This window comes from Pecten maximus, chromosome 3, assembly GCF_902652985.1.
Source record: "Pecten maximus chromosome 3, xPecMax1.1, whole genome shotgun sequence".
In the NCBI taxonomy this organism is placed as follows: domain Eukaryota; kingdom Metazoa; phylum Mollusca; class Bivalvia; order Pectinida; family Pectinidae; genus Pecten; species Pecten maximus.
Genome location: NC_047017.1, coordinates 1,578,491 through 1,592,261, shown reverse-complemented (window position 1 = coordinate 1,592,261; position 13,771 = coordinate 1,578,491). Strand labels below are relative to the sequence as shown.

At 36.4% G+C, this 13,771-nt stretch overlaps 1 protein-coding gene across 13 annotated transcripts in view; it reads left to right on the top strand.

The window, feature by feature from the left end:
* Positions 1 to 12,570: 12,570 nt before the first annotated feature.
* LOC117322910 (spectrin beta chain-like) overlaps positions 12,571 to 13,771 on the top strand; it is a 74,518-nt gene continuing 73,317 nt past the window's right edge. For all 13 annotated transcript variants that reach the window (XM_033877867.1, XM_033877865.1, XM_033877875.1 and 10 more), the window contains exon 1: positions 12,571 to 12,699. The gene's annotated coding sequence lies outside the window, so the exon portion shown is untranslated. The remainder of the gene's footprint in view (positions 12,700 to 13,771) is intronic.

Below are 13,771 nucleotides of genomic sequence, written 5' to 3'. Positions count from 1 at the left end.
ACAGGAGGTAGCGGTTGTCCATTCAGTCAACAGGAGGTAGCGGTTGTCCCTTCAGTAAACGGGAGGTAGCGGTTGTCCATTCAGTCAACGGGAGGTAGCGGTTGTCCATTCAGTCAACGGGAGGTAGCGGTTATCCATTCAGTCAACGGGAGGTAGCGGTTATCCGTCCATTCAGTCAACACGAGGTAGCGGTTGTCCATTCAGTCAACGGGGGGACTGAAATTGATTGCTTGATCAGACAAACAAATTGCATTGATTGGTTAGAGAAACCAAACTTGTTGTCATGGTCAGGTCATACAAACAGTCTAGTTTGTAGTTGATATATTTTTATCAACATTGATTAAATTTTTTGTCTGCTACGCCAATAATGCTTTCCTGTGTAATTGGACGGAGGCAAAGAGAGGCAGGATTGAGTCAAATTACAATGATACAGCATAGTATTGTATACTGCAGTATAGCCGAAAGCGACATCGATCTCCGAAATCGGATACAAATCGTATACACGATTCTACTGCTTATTTGTGCCATTTCGTCTTTTCGACTTTTCGTCCAGCCAACACGAAAATAAACAAACCTAAATGTTCGTCCTTTCACCCCGAATTACGTTGTGTGCCTCTGGTAAGCATACTGAGTGGGACGGAATAAATCGGCTCATTTTTGCCGGACAAAAACTAGAACTGTCGTCCGGGGACCAACTCATGCATCCCCCCGCCACCCATTCAGTTATTTGTAGGATAATGAAATTAATTGTATATCCTTGTAACACAGGGTCGGGGTCAATTTAGCTTTCCGAAACGGGATGGTTATATATAACGCACATCTACAATGTATAAGTATTATTGTTGGTAAATTTAGTTGAAATCCCATTGCATTTATATGACAAGGACTTGTAAGCACGTGGAAACCATTACAGGAGTCCCCCAAACGTCTTTTCTCCGGGAATCCTAGATTTCGTACGGCGAAAAATGTCCTTTCGGCTTTTCGTAGATATGCGATTAACAGTCTATATATATCTAATTAATTGTCTTAAGCTATGTAATTTATGTAATTAGCAGTTTCTATGTGTGTATATATATATATGTGTGTGTGTGTGTGTAACTAACTGTCTATATATCTATGGATTTAGCAGTATATATGTGTGATTGGCAGTCTATGTAATATGTATGGTCTAGCTGTTCGTACTTCATTTGATTTCATACACATTGCGAGTTCGAAACCTACGTGGGTCAGTTGCCAGGTACTGACCGTGGGTCGGTGGTTTTTCTCCAGGTACTCCGGCTTTCCGCCACCTCCAAAACCTTGCACGTCCTTAAATGACCCTGGCTGTTAATAGGACGTTAAACAAAAACAAACAACCCGTTCTACACATATATCACGGCACATCTCACCTATTGAGTAGGAAGGAAATTCTTTACGGAGATGTCTCTGATGGAGAGTATCATATGCCGATACATGTTTAAATGATGTCATATACATGTACATGAATTTGATTTTGTTCTCAATGTTGTTGAAAAAAGTCAAAATTTTGACATATTTCTTAAGGCTGTCCTAAAAAATTAAACCGTATATCTCTCAATGATATAATATAAAATAATGATAGTATGTAGACTTTATCGAAAGCAAGTATGTACGTGTGTAAGGGTGTGTGTTATTGCACATGTGTATGTACGCGATCTAATAAATCCCGTACATTGATTATATGCGTACAGAATGACGACGACGATGATTTCATGACGACGACGACGATGATGTCATCATCATCATCATCATCATCATCATTTTCTCCCAAATCTGGTTACAGTGAGTGCATAACGAAAATTCTGAAACCACAACTTAAAGTTAGGCGGAGTGTCTTAGCCACCTTGACGTAATATTACCCACGACACATCCTTAATTTGTTTCCGTTTGGAAGTCGCCTGTAACTCCAGAATTTGTTGTATCAATTTTGTCGAAGCTCCGGTCTAAGTCTGGTCAGTTATAATATACCACCCCTGCTGGGCCGACACTAATTACATGTCAATTGTCTTACTCACTCGACCGTAGCGAAGTTCAGAATACAATTGACAAGGTCTAATGGTCAGGGTCGAGTCCTACAACAAGTTTAGGTTTTGGTTATATTTGGAACAGCCAATACGTTTTAAATGAAAGTCATTTTATGCAAGTATATGTCCAGCGTGTTCATGATGTATTCATTCAAGAATTACGCAGTGCGTTTGATATATCGTCGAAATGTTATTTATACAAACATATTGTGGATACCTTCAATACTCAATTTTATCTTATTAAGCCAATTGATTATAAATTTAAACAGTTATTGAGTCAATTCCGTATGCAAGGACACAGTCTTATTATTGAATCTGGGCGCTACAATAAAATACCTAGAAGTCAAAGAATTTGCAGTTTGTGACAAAAATGACGTCGAGGACGAAGTACATTTTGTGCTTCTTTGTCCTGCATATTCTGAACTAAGAAAAACATACATCAAAGAGTATTATTATTCTCGTCCAAGTGTTTATAAACTGATAGAATTATTTTCCAGTAAAAGTGTTAAAACTTTGAATAGATTGGGTAAATTTTTGTTACATGCCACTGCAGAAAGAAAAACTCTCCTTGTAAATAATTAAATTAAATGTGTTTTCATATATAGTGTTCTTGTGTATATTTAGAAAGTATGTTACTTATATTGAATAGTACATGTTTAAATTATGTCGTCATACTGTCATGACGTCATAGGCATGCAATACGTAAACGCTGAATTGTTATGCATCAGTTACAAGTTTTCAAAATCATTATGTTATTCATTATTATGTGTCGTAAGTATATTGCCTGTGTTGTGCCCTCCGCCATCTTGTCATTCAAGATGCAATATGAATACATATTATATGAATATTGTGTTATCCTATATGCTGTGTTGCATTTGGAATAAATAAATTGAACAACGGTCTGAAAACTTTACCTGTGACAGGACTAGCATATTATATATATCTATTATATATCTTTGAATACGTCCCTGGCTGTGATTATGTTTTTTTGAATTATTCCGGGTTTGTTCATGATCATTCAAAAAGGTATAGATATCATTATATTGAGCGACACCAATGATTTTGTCATTTATGTGACATAAATAATATTGAAGACGAGTTCCATTTTGTATTAATGTGTCCTCGTTTTGCAAATTTAAGGAAAACATTCTTGAAACGGTTTTATGTGACAAATCTAAGTGTGTACAAATTAGTAGAATTGCTTTCTACAAATAGCCCTAAAGAATTGACAAGTTTGGGTAAATATATAAAAGTTGCTAATAAGAAAAGTTTAGAATTATTACGATGAGATATTTCGTTTGTATACATACTGTTTAATATGTAATTACTTATCATAAATTCATGATTTAACGAATATATAAATGCACCCTCCAAACATTGTTGTGTTAGCGGTTCCACGGCTGAACCTTAGTATATATGTATATATGTTTTCTGTGAAACCTACTCCACCGTACATATGTCTGTACTCTAAACTGATGAGCTAATTAGCTCAAAGTAACAAAGAACTTGTTGCGTACTCTAAGAGACAATATATTACCCGGTTATTAACAGCACCGAACACAAAGACACTCATGTTTCATCAATTTTCATAAGTTTTGTAACATAGTTGTACGTCTGTGCCTTCATGAATTTCTTTAACTTAAAATTTCCATTTGAAAAGTATCTTATTAAGACCTGTATGTTCCATCATGCATTGAATGGTTCCATGTTTCCTTGTGACAAGTCCTCTGTTTCCGTCAGCCTGTTGGTCAATAAGGTGAAAACGACAACACATAAACCTACACTGTAAACACAGATGTATAAATTCTTGATATGGATAGTGATCTTGATATTATTACCAGCATTTTGTTATCAACAACTGCATTTTCTTTACCATAATATTTATCGATCCATTTTTTTTTTCATGATAACTACATATATGAATTTACCATCTTTATTCATTTCGTTGTTCTGTCCTAATTTCGTCTGTCATTTGATGTGTATTGGTAGTTGAACAGTATATTGATATGCAGGTCAACTTCTGACAAATCATTATTGTTTAGATGTTCTTGTAGTCCAGTAATGATTACCGACGGGGACGATTATGGCGATCAATGAAGTAGCTAGTTTCCTAATCCAAATATGTTGTCCGATGGACGTTGATGAGACCAGGGCGGTCGCCGACAGGCACAATTCTTTCGGTGACTCCATAGGATCTCACAGGTAAGCTACAGGGAGTCCCTGTAGAGCCGCGGGGAACTACAGGTATCCCACTCTCCAGCTGTGATGACACCCCAGAGGGCCAATATATTGACATTTCCCAACTTTATATATAATAGAGTCAACCGTTTTCTAACCAAGGCTTGTGATCTAGATGATTCAGATTCACACCTAGTATCACTTGGTCAACAAAATACCTTACCTGTATACCTCAAAATTCAGAATATTGGCTAAGTGGGAAGATACCATTCAGAGTACTTTTCGTCTTTTTTTGGTGTCTGGTTTATAAAAAAACTGGCGTAAACAAAGCCGGTAAACAATCAGAATCGTTCAGTTTAGATACAAATAAATACGACAACATTGGATAGTATTTTTTTTTCTGAAATATTCGTAATTCAGCTATGGGATGAAACAATAAGATTCAAACAATGGTAATGATATTGTAAAACATATAGTAATACAATTAACTAGCTCACTGAGACAGTGATTGAACAATCTCGTCAAATAATCATTAACACAGCTGTGGTTAGGTAAGAAATATGACTAAATAGACAATTTAGCCACACTAACGCGCTTTCCTATCCCTAGTGCACGCGCGGCCTACGCGACCCCCACCTCGCGGTAAAACGGCCTTACCTAGATATTGTTTTAAATATGGTAGACACCAAGCCAAAAAAGCAACGGTTAATTAAATTTTCATGTGTATTAAATATGTTTGTTTTTATTTTACTTGTTTTAAGAAATAATTATATAAAAGCCAGACGAACTGGTGTGTGTTCCGCCCACCTGTCAAACAGCGACATGGAAGTTAATTAATTGGATAATAAAACAAAATTGATTCCATTTGATAATGTTTATTTCCATTATCATCATATTTGAGACGTTGCGGGCAAATTTATCTATGAGTATTTAAAGTAAAATATTCCACCTGCTAGTTAAAAACTTTATATTTCTTTAATTAGAACACACAAACGTTAAATATTTCTTAAAGTTATAATTCATCAACATTGTCTGTTACAGGTTGGCACCATCGGCTGGATGGAAAATCTGGACACGCCAACCTGCTGTTCTGCCTGGCGGTTCTACTCCCGCTGAAGGAAGCTTCCCTGGTAGGCACCCAGATGCGACTGTTGTCAGAGAACGCCCTCTAGCGACACCAAAGGACCCCCTACCAGAGGGTCCAGGGGAGACCAGCGGGGGTCGGGGTCAGTATGGTGACGATGTTATCGTTCTTCAAGAAACTGGGTCAGATACACGCTCAGAAATTCGTGGCTTTACATCGGAATTTCGGAATTTACGTACATTTGTTGATTTGATTATGATGGCAATTATTATGCTGACTTTATTTTGTGATTATCGTGGGCATTGTTATTCGGATTTGATACTTTTCTTTCGGACGATTAACGTTTTGTGATTTCTTTTTTAGCACATATACATTTGCGTGTCTTTTGGAGAGGGCCTCCACGTGACAAGAGTTGAGCTGTCACAGCGATGGCGGTTTCATCGTGGACAAATACCATCTAATAAACAATTTTTTGATTCATTTAATTATCAAAACAATTAAAATCTAATATATGATATTTATTACATTTTTACCAGTGAAATATCAAAAATTATTCATTCTATAAAAGTGATATTTTTCACTAGTGACAAATATCATATTTTTCACTAGTGAAAAAATATCACTTTTGCTGATTTGACCAATCAAATCAATGATTAGAAAATACCAAAATAATTGACCAATCAGAAAGCCCGACATATATGTCAGCACCTGGACAGGAGAAACTACTTTTTTTGTTTACAAATTATCGCTGTAGTCCTAGTTAGCATATGGGGTAGGGTTTTCGTTGATAAAAAATGTAATAAACAGAATATCTTACAATGTCTTCAGTAATACCAAATATATTTCACTCGTGTGGCTAATATTTTGATATTTTTCATATATTTGGTATTACTGAAGACACTGTTAGATATCCTCTATATCTTTACAATACAACCTGGTAACATATAAGAACAGTTCGAGTAGAGTCGTGTAATTGACGTCTCTCCTATAATAAACCATTCATATAACATAACCTGATCATGATTGATAAAACAATGAATTACAGGACCACCATCAAAACTCTAGTAGAAATATTTTTAATCCAAGGTAGCGCAAAATCATTAACTGTATTTTCATTCCTTATCACTCTTCTACACCGCAAGCTTGTAGTGATGTTTATTGACCGTTTCGGAACAGATAGTAAGTAGTACAAGTGAGTTTATGTCAGTATGTGCCCGTGTCATTTTTTCCATTCTTCACACTAACCAAGACTCTCAGAGTCATGATATTTAGCTGATAGGTTTCTTGGATTGGTGAAAAGAAATGACCTTGACCCATATTCAAGGTCAAAGTTGTCCTTTGAACGACTTCTTCTCACTTACCAAGACACCCGTTCGCCCCTGTGAGGAAGGCTTTGGGCCCTGTCCCCTAGCCGAGACATACCAGAGTCTTTAAAAATGGTAGTTGCTGTTCCTTGCTTAGCGCTCAGCATATTAGGAGTGGGACGACTGGTTCGTCCGTTGTCAGTATAATGTGAACGGGTGGGGTGTGCTGCTGGGTGTCTTCGGCAGTATGCTTCAGTGAGGTAGCACTATAAATCGGCAAAAGTTCCGGCCTATCAAAAACAAGGAGACTGAACACGAACATACCGCAGCCTCCCAAAACACATACGCACTCACCACACGCATGCATGTCGCACGCACGGGAGGCCGTCCTTAAATGACCTTAGCTGTTAATATGACGTTAAATAAAATAAACCAAACCAAACCCCGGAATTATGATATTCAGTTGATATGTTCCTTGGATGAGGCCCGACAGAGTTTGAGAAAAGAAATGGTATTGGCCCATATTCAGGGTCACAGGGGTCAAATCTGTTCAAACATATGAAAGACTACTTCTGATCACCTGAAAGGCCTAGAATGACGTCATGGCGTATTTGTGGATAAGCGAGGTGAGCCCAATGGGCCTCTTGTGCATTTGAAAGTATTGTTTTATCGTCGCTACCAATAACGTTTAAATTTAATAATAAATGGATACTTCAAGCAATTGGTAAATGTTAATTTTTTCTATGAATCTGCATGGACATTTCTAAGTACATATAATCCAAATGGCAAGTCTTATTTTATATTTTCATTGTCCAAGTTTCTATTATTTTTCATCGGGAGAAACAAAGGTCGACAAAGAGGAGGTCCAGCGCCCCCGTCTCATGGAGCACTTCCGGTAAGTCGGGATGAATCGTGCGCTTTACCAAAGGAAAACGTCCATGGATAGATTAGGTATGGTAATTGGTAGTATAATGCTATGATAACTTGTAAAGACAAAGCCACAGCCGTTTATTCATTGAACAAACGTTTATTGTTAACTGCATATTTGATGTGTTTTAAGGGTAAGTTGAAAAGAAAAAAATGCACAAAATTTTCCGAAATTATATATGTTATTTTTATGTTTTCAAAATTCATAAAGTTTGTATAAAATAGCACACATGAAAGTATTTAAAACAATTGCTGCAGCAAACAAGGCCAACTACTAAGCATTGCTATACGTACCTACTTTTCTGCGTCTGGTTTTTGATATGCCATGTCAGATATCTTTTAGGAATAAAGACCTCCCTACAGCACTTATCGCAAGTGCCGTAGATAATTTGTGTGTGTGTGTGTGTTTTTTTTTTTTATTTGCAACACTTATGGCGCTCTTCCAGATTTTAAAAAACTCTTTTCAAGCAGTCTGATATTCTGGGTTTTTTTAATGTCTTATTGCTTAGAGCAAATATCGCACTGGACAGAATGGCCTAAATGGTTATACCGAATATGTGAATTCATAGCATTTGCGCTTCCAAAACTTTTATCACAATAATGGCATATCTGTTTTACATTGAGCTTGTATTGTGACTATGTGTGCTGTTGTGGCTGTGTGCTGTTGTGGCACGTGCTTATCAGCGATATTTGTGACGAATGTTTTGCATTCATGGCCTTTCATTCAATCGGTGTGAAGCCCGGAGTGCCTTTTCAGGGAAGCTTGAGATGGCGCTGTTTTCCCACTCTTGTCACATTATCACACATGCGATCTGCGCCATTACCCATCTCCTCTTTATGGCCATTGTCCATACCCATCTTTCACTCTAAAAATTAAAAAAAAAAAATTAAATTAAAAAAAAATCTATAAACAAAAATACGCCATGACGTCATTATATACACGTCCAATGCCAAAAGGAAATGCAATGTTATATCAAGTGAAAACATATACTGAAATGCAAGATTTATTGTCAAAGCTAAATGCCAAGAAAGGAAGTACAATCTCATGTCACAGCAAAGCCTACAAAGTCCAAAGAAAATGGATGAAAACTTGGGGTAGGTATCTACAGAGATAAAATTGTACGGGGCAAAACTTTGGCGACAGTAGTCGAATAAAAACACCGTTCAGGGAAGCACAACTAGGTAACATGACTATAAACCCTACTAGGTTTCAAAGACACTGTGTATACTCGTACACAGGAAATTGGTACTAAGGATGCGGACAAGGAACGACACACAGGTAGGTTTTGCAAAGATTTGCAGTACATTGTGCAATTACACCTTAAATAGCTGTTGATCCTCTCAAACCAGTTACACGCGGAACATATCTGACTCCTAGATCCTCTGTATCAGCCATTTCCTTGAGAAACTCGGGTATCAAAATTGGCAAATGCTGTCTGGTACCGCAATTACAGTGACAGTTGAATGTGAATGATAATGGATGCTTGGAACTTCCCTGGTGATAATATTAACGTTCTACGACTCGCTTGTGACATATACATTCAATTCGTGCAATGATAACCAATTGTGAGATCAGATAGTTATGAAAATCGATATAAGTTTGAGTTGTGTCTAGCTGTTTGCTTTAATCAACGTGCCGTACATCTTCTGATTCAAAACGACAACAAAGCCATCAGACACACACAAAGACTTATATACAATCACACTTTTCAATAACATGAACAATGTAATCAGAGAGATGTTAATCACCCAATATCATAAATCATCGTCAACTGTCGTTGTGATTGCGGTACCAGCAGCATGTTTTCAGCACTTATACACGTCCAAAATGCGATAGGGGCAGGGGGCGGCTAAAGATTCATACACTGGTTTGAAATGGACAAGAGTTACATACGGTATAAATGCATAAAATATTGCAAATCTCGCAAAATCTATCCCTATGTCGTTCCTTCGCCTCTTTCTTGATTAGTACCAATTTCCGGTGTACGGGGAAAAATATATATAAATGAGAAGATATCCAAACAACAAAGAGTTTACGCCGGACAAACGAATGGATATCCCGTCAGTATTTTACGGTCGTGTAAAATAATTACACACTAAATCTACTGAACTGTGAATGTGAACATTTTCGTCGGTATCATGTATTTCATGTAAGGTAATTTGATGCTACATCTGTGAATGTTGTATATGCGAAGTCGGCCCTACCGTACAAATTAACCCAAGTTTGATATTTCTAACGAGATAGGCAGGGGTTGAATTGCATTTTATCATTCCTATCTCCTTTCCGGACCTCCAAACTCTAGCCGGACGCTCTAACCAATTTGAGCAGTGTTCAGTCCAGTTCAGTTCCGCTACATTCCTCCCTCCTTTGACCTCGAAGACACACGATACCCATATACCACACCCGTGGGCGCAAAATATAACAGGGGACGAAAATGAAACGAAAGACCGGTACTCGAACTCGGGACCTCTGGACTCTAGACGGACGCTCCGACTTATTTGAATAAAAAGTAAAACGGCGTTCAATTTGAATATATTTACTCTGAAATTCTGCAGCCACCGATGGACCATAATATATGAACAGATGTTTGTTCCGTACAAAAGTCGACTTGCACAGCATGTCTCTATTAGCATTTACAGGGACGTACATATATATATATATTGTACAGATTTTCAGGTCCCTGTGATATTAGAAGCTTAAATCACAGGGACCTGGCAATCTGTACAATCTATTACGCATATTTTGTTGACTTTAACAAATCTTTTGATTGTGTATGCTAATCATGGCACGGGAAAAGACATGTTATCAGCGACATATATTTATAATCATTGAAAACTAATTCCTCATTGAAATTAAGAAACATTGCCACAGAATATTTCAATATTTCTCGTGGAGTGAGACAAGGCGATAGTCTCAGCCCATCGCTCTTTAACATTTGCATTAATGAAGTTTCCGATATACTGATAAATAACCCTCCTAAGCTAGGAAATACGAATATTGGGAATCTTTCCTTGTCAGATGATCAATTGATATTGTCTTAATCTGTAGATGGCTTACAGAAGTCTTTACGTGAGTTAGAAGAGTATTGTCGTTAATGGCTCTCAATCATTACTAATAAAACAAAACAATGATTTTCCAGTCTAAATGTACATCCTCAAAACTTGATAAACCATTTATATTTAATAAAAGCCGAGAACTAGACCAGGTTACAGATATTTGGGTGCAACACTCTGCTCCGATAGTACACAAGCAGTGAAAAACTTGGTACAAAATGTAGAAAGGTTTTATTTGCAATCAAGCAACACCTGCATACTATTCCTGATATGCCAATTTGGCTTTGGAAGAAATTGTTTAATTCGTTATTGAGACCAGTGTTAACATATAAATCATAAATTTGGAATGCCGACTATTTCGAGAAAGTTGTCAATGCCATTTAGAGAGCAAATTTGCATAATATAACCATGTATACCTTGTCAATACTCGACAAAACTCCTGCGGAGCAAATTAACCTAAAATTTTATAAAATGGTCCTAGGAACTAGGAAATATTCAAGTAACATAGCTTCTAGGGCAGAATGAGGCCAATATCCATTGGATTGTTTATAAATAAACAAGCACTTTGTTGTTTATATAGTATATATCACAAAATGATACAAATGATCTTCTAAAACAAGCAGGAACTATTAGTAAACATATGCGCGAAAATGGTGTATATATATACGTACATGGTATACATATATAGATCAAATGAAAAGTAGTATTAACGGTCCATACAATTTTGAACATGAATGTTGTTACACAAAAATAAATCCAAACTAAAAAAATAAAGCTTTGATTCAAGCAGGGACATATAATATATTATTATATGTCCCTGATTCAAGAGAGATTTGAAAACTAATGTAATGCATAGCACTTTTGAAAAAATAGGAAAACCTATCATGAAGAATCTTATTATTTATCACTGCTATTGAACAGAGGCAACTTCTTACAAAAATCAAATTAAGTAACTATATCTTAGAGATTGTGACTGGTAGATATAAAAAAAAGATCCCTCGACAACTTCGATTATGTAAAAGTTGTAACAAACTTGAAAATGAGGTTCACTTTATTTTACACTGCATTTACAACTCTTCCTCTAGAAAACAGCTTTTTGAAAAATATGTAATAAAAACAAGTCTCCCCGATAAACAAAATTTATATATATGTCATCCAACGAACCACTGCTTTTGCGCGATATTAAGCCTCTTCATTAAAAAGTCTGTTGAACCGAGGAAAATAGGCTTACAACGTGCTTTAGTATATATACCAGTGTTCAATCTTTAAATGTATGTATTATATTCAATTATGTCAAATATACATCCTTGATATATATATATGATATTTATTTGTTTGTCTTTGGTTGCATTGTTTGCAGTTCGATCCATAATGTGTTCTATTTTGATGTAAAATTAAAAAAAGAAGTTGATTTGAAAAAAAAAAATGTATCTGGGCCTTTCCTAGGGTGAAGCATGTTTTCAGACGTGGTAGGGGCTTTGATTTCGGGGAAAACGATCCCCTCGGATGTGTCATTGATAAGAAATTTAAACCAGCTTAGATTATTTCTAGATGGTAACGCCGTAGATCTGAATTAATGTGTCTCTTGAAATAGAAAAGAATCATATAGTCTAGACATAAGATACGGGCAAATAAAGTGATGTTCAGATTAATCAATCTATAAATAGAGTAAGCTAATTATATCGTCATTTACTTTTGGGTAACCCGTAGGAGCTTTACGGTAAGCTATGCCGACGGTCTCCATCCCATAATGCTATGAGATCATAACTCGCACTTTTCGGTGTATTCCTGCGCATATAGTAAACAGACGGCTTTCGAAGTGAATCAATTACTTTTATTTCACTAACGTTTTATATAAGTTTATATGTAAGTTTTGTAACGAATTACGGACATTTAATACATTATGAATGAAATAAAAGTGATAAGTTATATAAATATATTCTAAACATTACAAATATAGCGGACTATTTTTGTTTGGATTGATTATTCGTCAGGGCCGGGTTCCAGCAATCTTCAGCAGCATAGCCGGTAGACACTTAACACTTAGTGCATACATTCGACGGACCGATTAATACTGTTCAAAATTTTGTGGGAATATCCATCTGCACAGGTATGTTGAGTTGTATATCTTTAATCATGTGCAAATAGCGTCTGTGATTTCTTTTCCTGTGAACGATCTCGGATTATGTAGGATTGGACAGCGGTACCATTCCAATATGGCGGGATGTATTGCTAATCAGGCTGGTCGATTGGCTGGAACTAGGTCCTATGTCTTGCATATATTGAATCGAAGTTATAAATACAGATTTCTCGGCGAGATACAGGATGACGTACATATAGACAGAAAAGTATAAGCTATTGTGTCGCTATTCAGTACATCCGATCTTCAGGTTTCTCACCTGTTCACTCAAGCGTACAAAACATCAACAATATTCAACACGTTTCATTCCATTGAACATCTCTCTACGCGAATATTTAGAAGAATTCGGTATGAAACGTTCGTAATCAATAATGGGTTGCCTGCATTATTATTGCATTGCACGTAAAATATGTAGGTTTGCATTGGTGTTGTTTGGGTATTTGGATAACACCCAGAATCTGGGTGACTGGCGGTGTTTGTATGATTCACACAAGTACAGATGAGACTGTCTGACAGTGGTGATGCTGGTGCCATGAATAATGTATTGGTAATACTTATATACATTTATCCAAACAAACTAATGTGTAATCATGTCCCATTAAATGACGTAAGACAATACACACATTTTCATATTACAAGATGTGTGTATAACCCATCCCAAGGCTATGTATAGTGCAGAATGAGATATGGGATGCTTATAGAGGAACCAAGATATTTAGATAAAACAGTTCAAGAACACTTAATTTTTGGCCTTCCTGTGGTGGAGTATGGACACCAAGGTTCTGACCTGATTTAACTTAAGATTAATAATAACATTGATCGAATAGATCCCAGGAGAATGTTTTGTAAACATACTTACACCGCTTTTGGTGGAATTGCCAGTAAACAGTATAAATCAGATTACTGACAATTACCGAAATAACATTTTCTTTATCATTGTAAATAAATTAAATATTATAAACAGTTTGGGGATTGATCGTAGATCATGAGGTTGTGATCCAGTCAGGACACGAGTCATAATATTGTCGTCCTCCGTCATTTG